Raw genomic sequence first — 16,330 nt, forward strand, 5'->3', positions numbered from 1 at the left:
TGGGGTGTCCTGGGCATGGCCAGGAGTTGGACTGGATGATCCTTGTGGGTCCCTTCCAGCTCAGGTTATTCTGTGATTCTGGGTCAGGCCACCAAAATTTGTTCCACTGACTTCAGAAGCCTTCTGTGCTCCTGGCTGAGTGTGCCTGGTGCTGGCACAGTTCTGTGCTGTCCACGTGAAACACAGGTCAGCCCCTCTGGACATCTGCCACCTCCTGTGGTAAAATTCCTGCTCTTAGAGTACAAATCTGTGGACATTAACAAAACTGAGCAGTTGTTAAATGTGAGCAAACAGCCCTTGGAGCAAATGTCTGATGATTCAGTGAGGTCTGTTAAGGCAAAAACCTGCTGGTAGTTCACTGAAATCAGTCACCTATTGTTTAATTCCTTTTAAATTTGCTTTTAAGTACTGCATTCTAAAACTGTGATGCAGATGCTGAAGGAATTAAAGAGCTGGGATTTTGTGTTTTTTCTGGTCATGGTGTGGTTTAGTGGGCATGGAGGTATTTGGTCAAAGGTTGGACTTGATGGTCTTGGAGGTCTTTTCCCACCTTAATGATTCTGTAGTTTATATGTGCACACACAGGTCTGTACCAGCACCCTGCATTTGATATTTTCTTCGTGAGTACGTACCAGTATTCCTGCAGATTATCAGAGAAACATCCTGAATGTAACACGAATCGAAAGTACAAATGTTCCCCGGGCTTTGGTTTATTTTTGGTCGTTCTGCAGTACTGCAGCAATGGTCTGTTGGTATTCCAGGTGCCTGGAACAGGTGCTTTGTACATGTGTAAGCAGACAGATCTGAGGGAAGGCCCTGCCAGGCGTGAGGGAACAGTGGCATTTGCTGGGGAGGTGCTGCCCCTGCATCTTGGGAACCCTCCCCTCGACCTTGCTCTGTGCCCTTGGGTGGTTATTCAGATATCTGACCTGAGCAGAGGGCAGATGTAGGGTCCATTCCTTTCTCCAAGGGTTTAGTATTTCATCTGTGCCTCTTTAATATAAAGTGCTGGAATGGCCAGAAATTCGTATTAATTTTCAGTCTTTTTTCTGGCCCAGTGACCATCTAATTAATCATGTCAGCAGTACTCCAGAGCAACAACTGGCACATAATGCAATCAGCTTGTTTGGTTTTACTGTGTGGACACTGGAGCAGGTTTAGGATGGAAAAAATCAGATTTTGCATTGTGTTGATGGAAAAGATGCATTTTTTCATCCGCCTCCCCCACGCATGAAAAATGTCTTTTTTTTCCCCTCACTATAGATTAGATCCATGTCAGGCTGTTGGCTGGTTTTGTGGTTACAGGAATGAAGACTGAAAATTACATGATCGCAAAAGTTTGGTTGAACCCTACTGGAATCTCCTGACTGGCTAATCCATAAGGAAAAAAAGATTACTGGCTTCTCCTTTTTGGTTTGCCTTAAATAAGTGTAAACAGGTGAACGGGGAATCTGGGTTTGCCCTGTAACTGGTTCTCCCCAGCACAAACTGCAGAAATAACAGCTGGAATTGAGGAAATTCTTAAATTAGCTTCATTTGCCTGAATTTGCAGTTCCCATTAGTTCACTCCTGGGCAGTTGCTGTCAGGACTCGTGTGTCCCTGGTGTCCACAGGAATTGGGGATCTCAGGTGGCTGTGGCAGGGCCCTCCCTGGGATCTGTGTCTCCAAATCCATGGGAGCAGTCAGTGAAAGGCACTGGCTGCACTCCCCACCCTTCCCAAGGGACTTTTTCAGTCCACTCCCTCCCCTCCCCATCATTTTACCTTTCCAGTTACCTTTTAGCTCACAGTGGGACAGACCCATCCATTTGTTTTTATCCTTAGCTTTCTGCTGAACTCTCACATCCCCCCAAATCCCCTTTTTCCACCTGGAGCAGCCTGTGCACCAGCCAGGCCAAGGTTTTCACACAAAATCTCTTTGCTTAAACATATTTCTACATGTTTGCTTTTGTGAAAGCAAACAAGCCCTGTGAAGTCTTTGTTTAGCAAGGTTATGAGTTATTTGCTTATTTAGCTCCATATTTGTGCAGCTGCTGATATTACATCTTCGTGGTGGCGGCTCTGTCTCATTCAAATAAGTAATAATGGTGGCAAATTTAATTAAAGGAGTTAATATTGCTTTTTGTTGTGATCTGCCATGGTGATTCCACCTGCACTGTGTGGAGGAAGCTGTCCCAGGCTCCCAGGGCAGGGGAGGGGCTGTGAGGCTGAAGGCACTGAGGAAGAGCACGGTGAGACCCCCAAGATCTGGGGTGTCCAAGGACAGGGTGTGACACACTCCCAGGGGTATTGATCCCCCAGTCAGGGACATTCTGTGCCTGATAAATAACCCGTGGGGGTGCACACAGGGAACTGCTGTGGAAACAGAATCCAATTCAGATTATGGGTTAAATGGGCAGGTCTCAGGTGCATTGTTTATGTGGTTGTCTCCAACATTTCCCTTGGACACAGTTCCTTTTTCAGTGTTGGATGGAGTGGTTTAGCAGGCATAAAAGTAACCTGAAGCAAAGCTGAATCAATTTCATAGGCAAAAAACCCACCTCACCTCAAAGGTTTAAAGTATAACCACAAAAGACCTTCAGGCTTTATTGCAGTGTCATTGAGAGCACATAATAACCCAGTGACAGCATGGCCAAAATAATACACACTTAAACCAAAGGAGAGAGAATGAGCGAAAAGAAAGAAAAAATGGTGAGATGGGAGACTTTACAACCATTGCCTGTTGTTTTTGTTGCTGTGATTGTTTTCCTCCCAGTCCCATTAAATTATGTTTATACTGGATTATCATAAGAAAAAGGTATCATAAAGTTTTATGAGGAGAGTCTTGGAGGGGATAAGTGTTTGCAGGAGGCTGCTGTTGACTGCCTGAGCAATTCATTTCGTGGTGGTTGTCTGAGAGGACCTGCTGATAGAATTGCTGCTTGGAGGAGGATGTTGGGGAAGTCATTTCGGGGAGGACAGGCAAGGTGACACCGCCGGCAGCGACAGCCTGGGGCTGGGACCACATCACTCATTGCACCTACCCTGACCTCATCCCAGTGATGGAGCTGTAAATTATCAGGAAGATTGATCTGCCTGGGAGCTTCCTTGGTTCCTTGCCCAGGGGAGGTGGGTGCTGTCGCAGCGAGGCCCAAAATGCTTCTGAGAGCTGGTGTAAAAGCTGCTGTAAAAAATAACTGGCAGCCCTCCATCAGTCATTCCTGGCCAATAACAAGTTTCTATCACAGGTCTCTATTTACTGGTCAGCTCAGGCTCCTTGTAAATGATCAAAGATCCCTGCAAGGTCACAGTGGGGTAATTGGGAATTACTGCTCAACAGAGCCGTGCCCTCAGCCCTGCCTCGACGTGGGCTTTGCTCTTTAAACCAGGCCACCACCACGATCAATCACATGGTAAAATTCATCACACTCAGCCTCCCAGAGCCCTTGGGACTGTCAGCAATCGAAGGCTGATTTGGCTGCCGTTGTCCTAATGGATCTTTTCCTTCGTGTCATGCTGCAGAGGATAGAGCTGCACCTTTGAGCATCCCTCCAGCGTGCAGAAGGCCAAGTTATGAAAATCCACGTGTTTAACAGAAAAAGACATAATTTAGAATTGCTTTTTGCGATTGTTGTTTCAAGATTTCCCCCATAAGAACCATTTCCATGGACACAGAACTTTTTCTACTGAGTCCTTATAGTTATGAGCTCCCCAAAATCCCATATAATCACCTTTCAGGAACGATGCCTGTAAAAGAAAACTTTAAAAATTTTAAAACTTAGAAATCCCCCTGCAATGGCAAACATTGTGAACTTAATTTACCAGTGCAAACAAGAGGAGCCAGCCAAGTTGCCAACAGAGTTATCTAATTTGTTGACAAAGAGATCACAGACAATGTTTTGTTTAGTCCTGTGCATCTGCATTTGTTTTCTGTCTGATCAGGTCTGTAATCCAGCCACTTCTGCGTGGGGAGAGCTGTTCTCTGTCCTTCCTGGTGCTCCCACAGCAAAGGGCAGTTGGGGGGTTTAAACCTTGTTTCTGACTCTTTCTGGTGCCAGGATGTGCTGACCTTCAGGTGGTGAAGCTGTTTGGGGAAGGTGATGGCAGGAGGCAGGGAGGTTTGGGGGGATGATGATGGTGTGGATGTGCCTGCACTGTTAGTGGGAATAACGGGGTCCTGTGTGCTTCCAGCTGGGGGTCACTTCACATGTGATCTTCCCAAAGAAACCTGGGGTTTGTGGAAGTTTAACCAGAGCAGAGCAGCCAAGTCCAGTGATGGGGCTCCTGGCTTTGGCTGCCTTGTCACAGCCCTGCTCACTCCCAGGGAACCTCTCCCAGCCCATTGATACTTTGCCCAGACAGGGAGGTGTGTTCCCTGACCAGGAGAACCTCCCTCTCACTTTCAAACTTAATTGACCCTTTCCTTCTTCTCTTCCCCCTCCATCTGCTAATGCCCATCCTTCTGCCTCACCCCAGGACCAACATGGCACTGTGAACCCCCCCAAACTCTTCAGCTGCTGTGACACATCAGCGAGCGCTCCCCTGCCACAGCAGTGGGAGATGGAGAAGAGCAGAGGTCACTCGGGCTCTCACCTAGTGCCAGTGAAGGTTTACCTTCAAGAATCCATTTATCATACTCAGGAAATCATTCCGTGTATGCTCAGATGGCAGGAGGGACTGGATGGGGTCAGTCTGTTTCAGGAAAAATCTCATTTGGAGTGAAAACCTTGTGACCCCAAATTTTGTCTCCTGACCTCTGAATAACAGTGATATTTTATTCTTTCCCTGACTCTCTCTCTCTTTCAGTGACCTCTTTAAAATCATCGCTCCCCTGTGCCAGACAAATCTACTCCTGTTGACCTTCCTTCTCGAGACCATATCCCCAATCACTTCCTAATTTTGTTGCTTGTCTCTGAATTCTCTCCAATTTGTCCAAATGAATGGCACTGGGGAGCTGCTTGGGAGTAGGAGATATTAGTTCAGGTTGTAGGGTGATTGTTCACATGAGAAGCTGTGGTAATATCTCAGGCTTTTACATAATGAAAATGGATTTAACTCTATTTTCCCGTTAGATCCTTGATGAACTGAATCTTATGGCTGCACAATATTTTGTGTTTGAAAGGCAACATTTATCTGGACTTCCTAAAGCAAGGAATTTATTTTAACAGCATGTCTCATAGCACTGAAATATTACTTCTCCTACTACTATTATTTTACTAATATTACCACTACTACTGACAATAATAATACCACTTAATTGTTAATGTGCCTTTCATCTTCAGGAACATCAAACTGCTTTACAGACTCCTCCACCCCGGAAAGCTTCGGAGCCCTCAGCACTGCCACACCGTGCTGTGGGGCAGGAGGTGAGAACTGAGCTTTCCAAGGAAAATTGCCCAGGAATTCCAGTGAGAAGGGTGGGAGCACACCTTCCCAGGGCCCTTTAGGTCAGGGTTTGAGATGCAGCTTTAGAGCTTTGCTGACCTTTGCCTTGTTCCCCTCTGAGCTGCTGCCTGGCAGTGTAGGATTTGCTGTCCTCAGGTTGGACGGGGCTTGGAGCAGCCTGGGCTGTGGGAGGTGTCCCTGGTGTTCCAGGGGAACTGCAACAAGATGATATTTAAGGTCCCTTCCAACCCAAACCGTTCTGTGACCCTCTGATCCCATGAGTGCCCCTCCTCTTGCTGCACTGATGGTGTCACTCACCCTTTTCCCGTGGCTCCTGGGCCACGTTCCCCCTGGGATCCTGTTCCCTGCAGGAGCAGTGGGAGCCACTGGGCAGGTCTTTGGCCTGTCCTTATCCCAGCTCTGTGGTGATTTGCCTGAGGAATTTACCCTGCTTCCAGGCTCCCTTCTGGGCTTTCCTTTCCCAGCTCAGTGCAGCAAAATCCTTTTGTTTCAGTGATGCTTGGGCTGGACCTTAGTGATTTTCCAAACATCTGTTAAAATAGAGCCAAGAACTTTCTTTCCCAGGAAACTTCCATTTTGGTCGGTGACTGGAACGATGATGTCAGAGTGGAGTATTCTGGATTTCCAAATTCCCTGTCACAAACTAGGAATCAGCTAATCAGAGGGACAGACAGGCTAATTGCAGCAGAGAGAGCACTTCTATTTATTCCCGAGGATCTTGTTAATCAGCAAGAATGGAAAAGGAAATAGCAAAAAATTACATGGCAGTTAAGTGAGTTTTGGGTAAAATATATATTCTTAAATTAACCTAAGTGTCTTTGAATCATGAGAATGTAATTTAATTTAATCCATTAACAATATGAAACTTGAATCCGACTTCCCGTTGTATTTTCAAGAGCAGAATTAAGGATATGTGTGGTGGCAAGTGGGTAGTGGTGTTATTAGAGACCCAGGTGGGATAATATCCACCCAGATATTTCATTTTGGGGGCATTAGAGTCTTTTTAAATGTCACAGTTGAAAAAGGACGGGGAAGAAGTGCTGGGCAGTTTCTAGAGAAGCCAAATGCAGTTGGTCATGATCTGGTGCATGAGCTGAGGGAGGTTTGGTGGCACAGGAAGGGGAGCAGAGCCTGTCCTGCAGAAATAAGTGCATGGAGCTGCTGGTTCCATTCTGTGCTGTTGTACCACAGAAACATTTCCATGGACATCAGTGTGAAAAAAAAACAATTGTATTTTAGCCAATATCTGATCTCCTTGATGGGCAACTGCCCTTTTGGGACCAGGGCTTGTCTGAATTATTTCACACTGCAGACAAATAAACTTTGGTTGCAGCACAGGACAGAAAAGAGCCCACGGGGCTGCTGATGCCTTTTGCAGCCTCCCCTCCCCAGCCACAGCGAGGTCTTCAGAAAATAGTTCTTCAAATATTCACGATTTCATCTTTTCCCTCTCCTTTCTGATGATGTGATGCTAGTTGTAATAACGTCTTTTATGAGGATAACCTTTACAGTGCAGTAGAGAAAGGAGCAGAAAGGGAAGTGATGCTTCCAGAAAGACAGGCTAACACAGGCTCTTCGTTGTTCCTATCAGGTTGGGCTTTTGAGTAACCTACATGTGTTCTGTAAACATGCACAGCTAAATGTCCCCACAATGAAAATCCTGCTCATTTCCCAGGAATCAGAATGATGTGCCCCTCTGGCATTTAAATCCTGGCATTTGTAGTCCTTTGTTTTGGGAAGGGCAGTGAATTGAGCCCCCAGCAGCTGCCCCCCCAGGGCTGATCCCAGGGGCTGTGGGGCTGTGGGTATTGATCATTGACAGGACAAGTGTTCCTTCTCAAACTTTGCAAACTTTGGTCTCTCTGGGGCTCTGTTTTCTTTTTATTTATTTATTTATTTATTTATTATTTCCATTGTAGCTAACCAAACCAAACCAGTCTCAGCATGAAGATGTGAAACCTGTTACACTAAAGCTGTTACTCCTTAAAAAGGCTGACAGCTTTTCAAGAGTTCTTGACATTTGTTGTATCAAGAATTATGTACAACAACAACATTCAGAAATCCTGCAAAGGGGATCCCTCTGATTTTCCTGACTGGCTCTGGTATATTTGTACCTGGGCACTGTTCTGGTTGAGTCCTTGTAATCATTCCAGTTGGTCTGGGCTGTAATGTTTTATTTCACTTTTTTTCTAAGAGAGAACAAAACTTATGAAACTTAAAGTCCGTGTCAAATATAAAATTTTCCTTTTGACATATTTTATCTCAATGCCACTGTGGAAAGTATTGGATGATCCACTTCTGGCTGAATATTAATGAAGTAAATTATCTTAGAAAATTCCCTACTGTGTTCAGACTACAGGAACTAACAGGCCTCATTAGATGCCTGTTGATTAGAAATGTTCGAGTGGCTTTTCTTTCTTTGAATTGCAATTAAAATTAATTTGATGGGCTCAGCCCCCGCCCCTGTAATTGGCTGTCAGTGAGTCCTGAAGTGCATTCCCTGTCGGTGCTTTGGGGCCCAGCATTGCCCCCGTGTTGGAGGCAGAGCTCAGCCTGTGCTGGAGGGTGGGACAGGGGTCCTGACACCATCGGGATGGGGCACCAAGGCTGCAGGGAGCGAAGATCCCGCTGGGAATCCCGGCCAAGCACAGGCAGAGAACTCTCAGAACTCAGAGAACTCCCCGGAAAACCTGGGGCCCCCAACCCAGGTGAGATGTTGCTCTGTTATCATCCCCAGATGGACAGCATGGAGCAGCTGGGACTCCTGGAATCCCTGGCACACCAGGGACTGCAGGGTTAGAAACAGTATTTAATCACTGCTCCCTTTAGGATTAATAGGCAAGGCGAGGGATAACATTTGTAATAGATTTTATCTTTCTGAGAGCAGAATCGAGGCAGATTAAACACTTTATTCCTTACAGTTATTTTTGTTCTCAGGACATGTATTTGGGTCAGAAAAATCCTTAATGCTGTAATGGAAATGCATTATGAGGCAGAGAAAGCTTTTGTTGTCCCTGGCAAAATGAGCCAGTGAGTCACCTCGCTCCGTTCCGGGGAGGAACGTGGTGCTGAATTCCTTCACTGCTCAAAGCAAGGCAAGGGCAGGACTTTCATGCCCTTTAGGTGTTTGGACCTGTGCAACCTTGTCTCCCTCAGACAGCCTTTCCCATCCCCGGGACACCCAGCCCAGGATCCAGCCCCTTGCAGGGCTCCTGCTGTGGGTGCAGCCGTTCACGGGGTGATGGGGACACTGGGAAGGGTTTTGTCTTCTGGGCCTGGTGAAGTGTCTTGGATCTTTTTTAATATCTGTCTACTGCAGTCCATGTTCCCTGGAAAATTCCCTGTGTGTGGGGAGGGAGGGAAAGGGCCCAGCAGTGATCTGGGAGATGCTGTCTGAAGTTTGGTCACAGAGAGGAGCTGCTTGGCTGGAGACTGGATTAGTTACCAAGCTCTCATTTCATCCCTGCTCTGTGTATTCTTCCATGGGAGCTTCCAGGTGACGTCAGGAAACCCCCCTGGGTTCTGTGCTCCAGAAACTTCCCTTCCCGTGGGAGCAGTGACTTGCACAGCCCTGGTTCTGTTCCCTCTGTGGATGGTGGATAATGCCAAGCAGTTGTTTCTGCTCCAGGCTTTCTCTGGCATTAGGGCCTCCAAAGCAGGAGCCCTGTGTTAGTGCATCCCCAGGTAGCTGCTGACATCAGGCATGGTGCTGTTTTCCCTGATCCTCCCCAGCTTGCCCAGCCCTGGAGGACTCTGGGGACAGGCAGGGGGAGCAGGTGGTGGGATCTTAAGGGTGTTTGAAGCGGCAAAACTGTGTGAGCCTGAGGGGCAAATCCTGTTCTCCCTCCAGGGACAGGCTTGCTGGGGTTGGGAGCTCTGCAAATGCCACGTTCCAGCCCTGGAGACGTCCACTCCTGGCACCCTCACACAGTGCCAGGGTTTGCTCACTGCCTTGTTTCCCATCCCATGTCTGCAGGAAGGGTCTGCAGGGTTTAGGAGCCCTTCCCTGGAACAGGATTAGGCTTTGGAACATGAGCTGGGATTGGTTCCACCAGCCTGCTTAAACAAAGCAGCACTTCCCACCCATCAAGTAACACTTCCACCTGGCTGGAATTCAAATGCTTTCAGGGATAACTTAAAGGAATGCCATGTGTCAGTGGCAAACCCGTTGTATTTTCAAACCAAAATCCTGACCCCACCAGTGCAGCCTTGGCCAGTGGCCACAGCAGGTGCCTTCTTGATCCCATGTTCTCCTGGAGAAGTGTGCACAGAGGAAAAAGAACAGGTTTTCCTTAAGTAAAATGGAACAGTGGGATTAGTCTCTCCTAAAGGAGCTCTTTGTAAAGGGCTCGGATGGTTAACTCTGCTCAGTGATTTATTGCTCTTTCCCCTCCCCTGCACCTCTGCCCTGCACTCCTGGCATGTACCCAATGTCTCAATTAAATAATTGTCCTGAGTTAGACACAAGGAGGTTCTCAGCCGTCTGAGGCCCTGGTTGGGCACCAGTATTCCTGGGAAGAGATTAAAATTCCTGCAGCCACAGCATGCAAAGCCCTGCTTTGGGACCAAGCACAGTCTGGGAGGTTCAATGTGCTGATTTCCCTCCTACCAGCCAGTCCCCTGCCAGGGCCAGGCTGTCTGCTCTGCTCCTGGTTGGTGCTGTAGTTCTGTGACCAAAGAATTCCCCAGTGGGCACTGAAGTAACTCAGTGCTGGCTCCACAGGTGATGGTGCTGATGTGCAGGACTCTGCTCTTCCCAGTGCCACAGTGCCAGCAGGACACAGAACTCCTGTGGGGAGCCCTGGGGAGCCCCAGGACTCACTGTGAGGAGCTGGGCTGGAGCATGTTCTTGGGAACAAGGCACTGATGTATCTCCTGGCTCAGAACTGGCCCTACTTGTTGTTTCTGAAGCCAGAATCCCTTGGTTTCCCAGGGATTGCACTGGGAAGGGGCTGTGGAGGGAGCTGCTCCTCACCCTCCTCCATGACAACGTTTATTGATCCTCTGCAGTCGCAGCTGTCGCTGCACAAACCCACAGCATTTGTTACTCTTCCATGGAAAGATTTTCTGCCACTTCTCATCATTAGCAACTTCATGTCATGAACGGTAGCATCCCCTGTAACGTCAAGGGGTGGGAGGATCTTGCAGGCTCCCTGGGGAAGCTCCGTCCCTTTGGGATGTGCCAGCCGGGCACACGGGGCACTCCAGTGCTGCCAAGGGAGAACCAAGGCTGTGGCCAAAGCCTGGCTGCTCTCACCAGATTCAGGGTGTGTGTTGGATGGTGTGGGGGAAACAGTTGTTGCAGCATGAATTCCTGGGCTCCAGCCCTGCCATGGCACCCTCAGTGTTCCCAGCTTTCTGCTTTCTCAGCTCTCCTATCTCCGTGTGAACTCTGCCTCTAACCCAGCCCACACAGCAGAGGCTGTCGGGATGAAAAATAATTCCCAAGGCAAACACAAAAGGGGAATTTCTCTCTCTCCATCACTGTAATTTGCAGGCAAAAAAACCAGTCCAGGAATTGTGGTTGGATGTTATTTAGGCCAAATTGATTCACCCAGCTTGTGCACTCATTTCTGCACCATATTTGCAATCAAAGATCCATGCATAATTAATCAAACACACATGAAAATATGCAGGACAGTGGAGAGTTCTGGAAAATGCCTCCCCAGGGCTGGCAGAGTGGATCCTCCAGAGCCAGGATAAGGCATTGCCAAGTGCCTGGGCTCATCTGGCACCAGTGGGAGCTGTGCTGGCACCACCAGGCACTGCACAGGGACCCCCTCCCGCACATCCCACTGTGGCACCCGCCCCTGCCCGGGGTGCCAGCCATCCTCAGCCGGCTGCCATGGAGCCCCTGGATCCCATGCAGATGGGAAAGATGGGGGAAAACATGTCTTTCCTGGAGTAATTCCAGATGAGACACCAAAGCGTGATTTCAGCACAAGTCATGCGGGGTTAATGATCTGTGTCTGCCTCGGGAGGAGGACAAAGCCCAGGTTTGCTGCTCTCATGTCCCACGTGCACAGGGATTTCTTACCTGGCTTTCAGGACAACATCCCCTCTCCCAGGATCACCAACAGTTCAGCACCACCGTGCAGTGGCAGCATGACACTGCTCCTGCAGCCTGTGGGACACGGTGACAATGGACATTACTCACTATCAGCCACGGCCCCGAGAGCACTTTATTAAATTGCCTCAAGACTTGGCAGTGGGCTTAATTATTTAGGTGCCTTAATTTTCAATACATCTCTGTCTGTTGCCTGCAGCACCAAAAATCTCCAGCTCTGTCCAGAGACAGACACACAAGAAATTGTGAGCAGCATTTATCTGAGTGCAATCGCTGCCACGGCAGGAGCTGTAATTTACAGTGGTTTGTGATGCCAAGAATGCAAAAATGAATATTTGAACAGCACCAGTGATGTCTCCTGGAGGTACAAGGCCCCAAATTCCCACCAGGTTTCGTGTCTGTCAGTTAAGTGTTTGCACACATACCAGTTGATACCGTTAATTTGGTTCTGTGCTGTCATGGCTGAGCAGCTGCAGCATGTGCAGGGTGAGCATCCATCCATCCCTGCATCCATCCATCCCTGCATCCATCCATCCATCCCTGCATCCATCCATCCCTCCATCCACTCATCTCTCCATCCATCCATCCATCCCTCTATCTATCCATCCCTGCATCCATCCATCCCTGCATCCATCCATCCCTGCATCCACTCATCCCTCCATCCATCCCTGCATCCATCTCTCAGCCTGGCCTGTGCCAAAGGTAAGGGGACCCTGCTGGGGGTGGGATGGGGTGGGGGCTGTGAGGTGCCAGCAGCTGCAGTGGGGGGGTGGCAGCTGATCCCTGGGAGCATCCCAGTGAGTGCAGGTCAGAGCTGGGGATGGGAAGGGGATGGTGGGGCTGCACCGCTCGTTAATCCAGCCCTGACACCGGTTAATTGGCTTCCCTCCTCCTTGGCACTGGCACAGCCAGGCATCCCTCCCAGGCAATCCCTGGGCAGCTCCTTTGCTGTTGACTGTCACAGCTAAAGCAGAAATAAAACATCCTTTGCTCACCTGGCCCTTTGCTGGTCAGGTGTGACGAGGGCTGAGGGCTGGAGGGAGCAGCACTTTCATACAAGCTCTGGCACAGTGACAGGAGTGATTTCCTGCTTTCATTTATTTAATAAATAACCCTGGCAGTGGAAGCATTTGCCTGACTCAGTCTACCAGCATGAATTAAAACATTCAATTACACCAGTGGGGGAAATTTAAATATTTACTTATTCTTGAGGGGATTATAAATTAACCCTAAGGACCTCCATAAACCTCCACCACGACATTGACAAAAACCTTGAATCCAGACCTTAATTAATCCAGGGAAAACAGCGCAGAGGCCCCAGGAGATGGTGGGTGGGAGAACCCCACGGGCCGTGCAGGAACAGGCACACCCAGCTGGAATAATTCAGCTTTAGTGGAAGTGTGCTGTGGGGGTGATTAAAACCCTCTGTTCTTGACACGTTTCATGATGGTCCCTGAAGAGGGAGCCTCAGCTGTTGCCAGGGGCTCTGGAAGGTTTCAGGACTGGGACATGAAGCCTTTCCCCTCGGGGTGTGGGGTGACTGCCCGTGCTGAGCCCTGGGCAGGGGCTGCTCCAGCACCAGCTGCTGCTGCAGGAACTCTCAGCTGGGAAATGCTCCTGAACAGACTCGTGATCCTGTGATGTTGCCTTTTCTCTTCCCAAAGGAAAAATAGGAATTGAAACTTGCTTACCCAATATATTCACTGCCATTCTCCAGGGAATTAAAGTAGTGCTGTCAGGGTGTAATAAATGAGCGAGGGGGAGTGTGGATGAGCAAACAGCCATGTGGGGGGTGCAGCTCCAGGGAGGAGAGGTGGAAAGGACTTTGCACTTTGACCAGACCTCTGAAAGGGCTCATTTTTCATGGGCTGGAAGAGCGTTATCAAAATGATCTGCTTGCTGTGATTTCCCTTCTTGGCAATTCCTTCCAAGCAGGGACATTTCTCCAACGCATGAAAAGGAGTCCTTTGCTGAGTCCTTTGCTGAGATCCCTCCAGGTCATTCCAGGAGGCCCTGACCACCCTCCCAGCCCCGTGTGCTCTGCTGTTCACGTGGTAACTCTTGGCTACTTGCAGGAGAAAAGCAAAATTCTGCATGAGAAAAGGCTGCCCCACTTGGCCCTCATTTTTCTTTGAATTGACGCTGAAATCCCGCTTTGGTTTGGATTTATTTCCTTGAATTATATTAATATACAGCAAGGCTGTTTGACAATCACCTGCCCTCTAAAGATTATCCTGTTCCCCAGACACCACTGGGCTCCTGAAAGGACACACCACTTTCCTCAGGGCAGGTGAACCTCTAATGAAAGGGCTGCAAATTGGGCCAGACCCGGAGGGAAGCAATTCCAGGGATAAAAGCAGGTACTTCAATAACCCAATTTCCCCAGCCTGTACTTGCTGTGCAACACTCACGTGCAGCAGAACCCCACCCCTGTGCCACGGTCACAGGAGAGGGCTGTTCAGCCTGAGCTGAAGCTGTCAGGGAAAGAAAGTGGCCCAGTCAGTGGAGCTGGGGAGGAGAAGGAGGAGATGGGACTTGCTGGGGATTTCTGGGGGCTTTCACAGAACCACAGGACAGTGAGGGTTGGAAGGGACCTCTGGAGATCATCCAGTCCCACCCCCTGCCAAGGCAGGGTCACCTGGAGCAGGTGACACAGGTGGGCTTGGAATGTCTCTGGAGAGGGAGACTCCAGAGCCTCCCTGGGAGCTGTTCCAGTGCTCTCCACCCTCCCTGTGGGAAGTTCTCCCTCAGCTCCCTGCCAAGGCAGTGTTAGCCACAAGCTGGGGGGTGAGGAGGGGCTGCAAACCTGACACTGGCTCCTCATTTCCCACAAAGCATCTGCACCCACCCTGAGAGCCCCAGGGCAGCCCCCAAACCCTGCCCTGTCTGTTCCTGCAATATGTGTTTGTTGTGCAGTCCTGCAAAAACCAGCCCTGCCCGTGTCTGAGGGCACAGCTCGGGCTCACTGAGCTCAGGGAGAGGGGGGTGGTTGTTGGCAGAGCAAACAGCCATTTATTAACTGAGCAATTCCTCCTGACCTTGATGGAGACCATCACTAACAGTCAAATAAATAGATTAGTATCATAATTCTTCAAGGCCAGGCATAGAAATTAATTGCATTTATCTGATTGGGGCAGTTCTGCCATGGCAGTGGTTTGAATTTTTGCCACATTTTCATTCCAATTGCACAGGTACATCACACCAGAGACAATGCTACACCTAATTTACTTCAGCAAATGAGACTAATTAAAAATAACTCACTAAAAATGATACCGAATCTTCAATTACTTGGGGAAGATGAGGAGCAGGACATTCTGTAATTGCCTTGTTCGTCTTCTCATCCTCTAAAACCTCAGCCAGGGTAACTCCCAAGCTGGTGGCCATTTGACTATTTGTTCTGCTCTCTGACCACTGTGAATCACAGGTTATGGTTTTAGTTTTCAGGTTGGATTAAGGTTATTATCTGTATCTGTGGGAGAGTGGGAAGATGGGGTGTTTTTTTCCACCAGAACTGCTGTTTTCTTGCAGCTCTGCTGTACACGGCGTGTTCTGACACCTCCTGCTGACATCACACCCCCAGCTCTGGGGGGGTTATTAATAAAGGAAAAACAGGTAACAGAAGTGAAACACTGCACTTTCTCTTCAGGGTTGGGAATTGTGGATGCTCTGCACATCACACCTGTTTTGCATGATTTGCAGGTAATCCCATATTTCAATAAACAGCAAAAATAAAATGCCATGAAATGATCGAAATTCCTGCCTTGAAAATAAACAGAATTGACTCGTTAAAGTTGGAAAAGAACTCTAAGATTGTCGAGTCCAACCATAAACCTGACACTGCCACTAAACCATGTCCATAAGTTCCACATCTTTTAAGTACCCCTGGAAGTAAGATTCTACCAAAGTGAGTGTGGTAAATTCATTTCTGCTGGTGAAATGAGCAGCTCTGGTGCCACCAGCAGTTTGCCAGAATGCTCAGAGCTAACTAAGGCCATCTCCCACATGCTCCTCATCCACAGCTGAACTGAGCTGGTGAACTGGGAACAGCAGCTGCTGATAAAGCCAAGACAGGGCTCTGCTTTGGAGAGGTGGCTCTGGTGGGGCTTTTGAGGAGCATCAGCAAAGGTGTAAAGTCCCGTTGGTGCTGTCTGAGTTCCCAGAGAGGTAAGTCATGCCCAGCCTGCTTGTCAGGCACCTTCTCTGTTCCAGCTGTTTGTGTTTTATCAACCAAAACCTCCTCACTGAGGAGGACCCTGGCTTTTCCCAGGGCTAGAGAAATGCTTTGCTCCTTCAGGCTCCCCTTTAAGAGAGGGTTTTGCTGAATCTGTGCCTCAGCTGAGGGGGAGGTTTTTCTCTAATTGAAGGCTGTTTGAAGAACATGCACTGCAAAACTGCTGCCCAGGTGTGACTTTGAGAGCTGCCATCCCTAGAATGGTGTGTGCCCAGCTGGTTGGTGTCTCTGCTCTTTTATTCCATCATTGTTCTTTTATCCTTCCCCTGCCCTGTGAGATGTGAGGAAGTTTAATTGCTGAGAGGGTCTTTGAAGTCCATGTGTGGAAAACACCAAACACACATGATGATCTGTGTTTGGATGAGCATATTTACATCTTCCCTTTCTGTCCCTAAATTGGTGTCCCTTTGTTCACTTCTGAGGCAATATTTCAAACTTTGCACAAAAATGAAAAGATTGCTTTCATATTTAATGTGCAATAAGATCATGTAATTAGAAACAAGCCTTCATCATGAAACATGAACACTGTCAGTGCAGTCACCGTGGAGGGCTCTCTTCTCTCAGAGCAGCCAGTGTGTTCTTGAGGCCACTGTATGTATTTGCTTCCTTTGATCAATAATTTAGGGTAATCATTTTGTTCTGTAAAA

The 16,330-nt window shown here is 48.5% G+C and overlaps 1 protein-coding gene and 1 long non-coding RNA gene across 4 annotated transcripts in view; both read left to right on the forward strand.

The window, feature by feature from the left end:
- Positions 1-6,163, forward strand: part of LOC135420078 (uncharacterized) — a 49,612-nt gene extending 43,449 nt beyond the window's left edge. For 2 of the 3 annotated variants that reach the window (XR_010433336.1, XR_010433333.1), the window contains 2 exons: positions 4,456-5,345; positions 5,950-6,163. This is a non-coding gene — a long non-coding RNA (uncharacterized LOC135420078). Of the gene's footprint in view, positions 1-1,263; positions 1,519-4,455; positions 5,346-5,949 lie in introns of those variants that run through there. The other variant, XR_010433335.1, reaches the window with a different exon arrangement.
- The window catches only part of SRGAP3 (SLIT-ROBO Rho GTPase activating protein 3), a 575,259-nt gene that overhangs the window by 333,787 nt on the left and 225,142 nt on the right, over positions 1-16,330 (forward strand). The window lies entirely within an intron of this gene.

Source organism: Pseudopipra pipra, chromosome 11, assembly GCF_036250125.1.
Source record: "Pseudopipra pipra isolate bDixPip1 chromosome 11, bDixPip1.hap1, whole genome shotgun sequence".
Classification (NCBI taxonomy): Eukaryota; Metazoa; Chordata; class Aves; order Passeriformes; family Pipridae; genus Pseudopipra; species Pseudopipra pipra.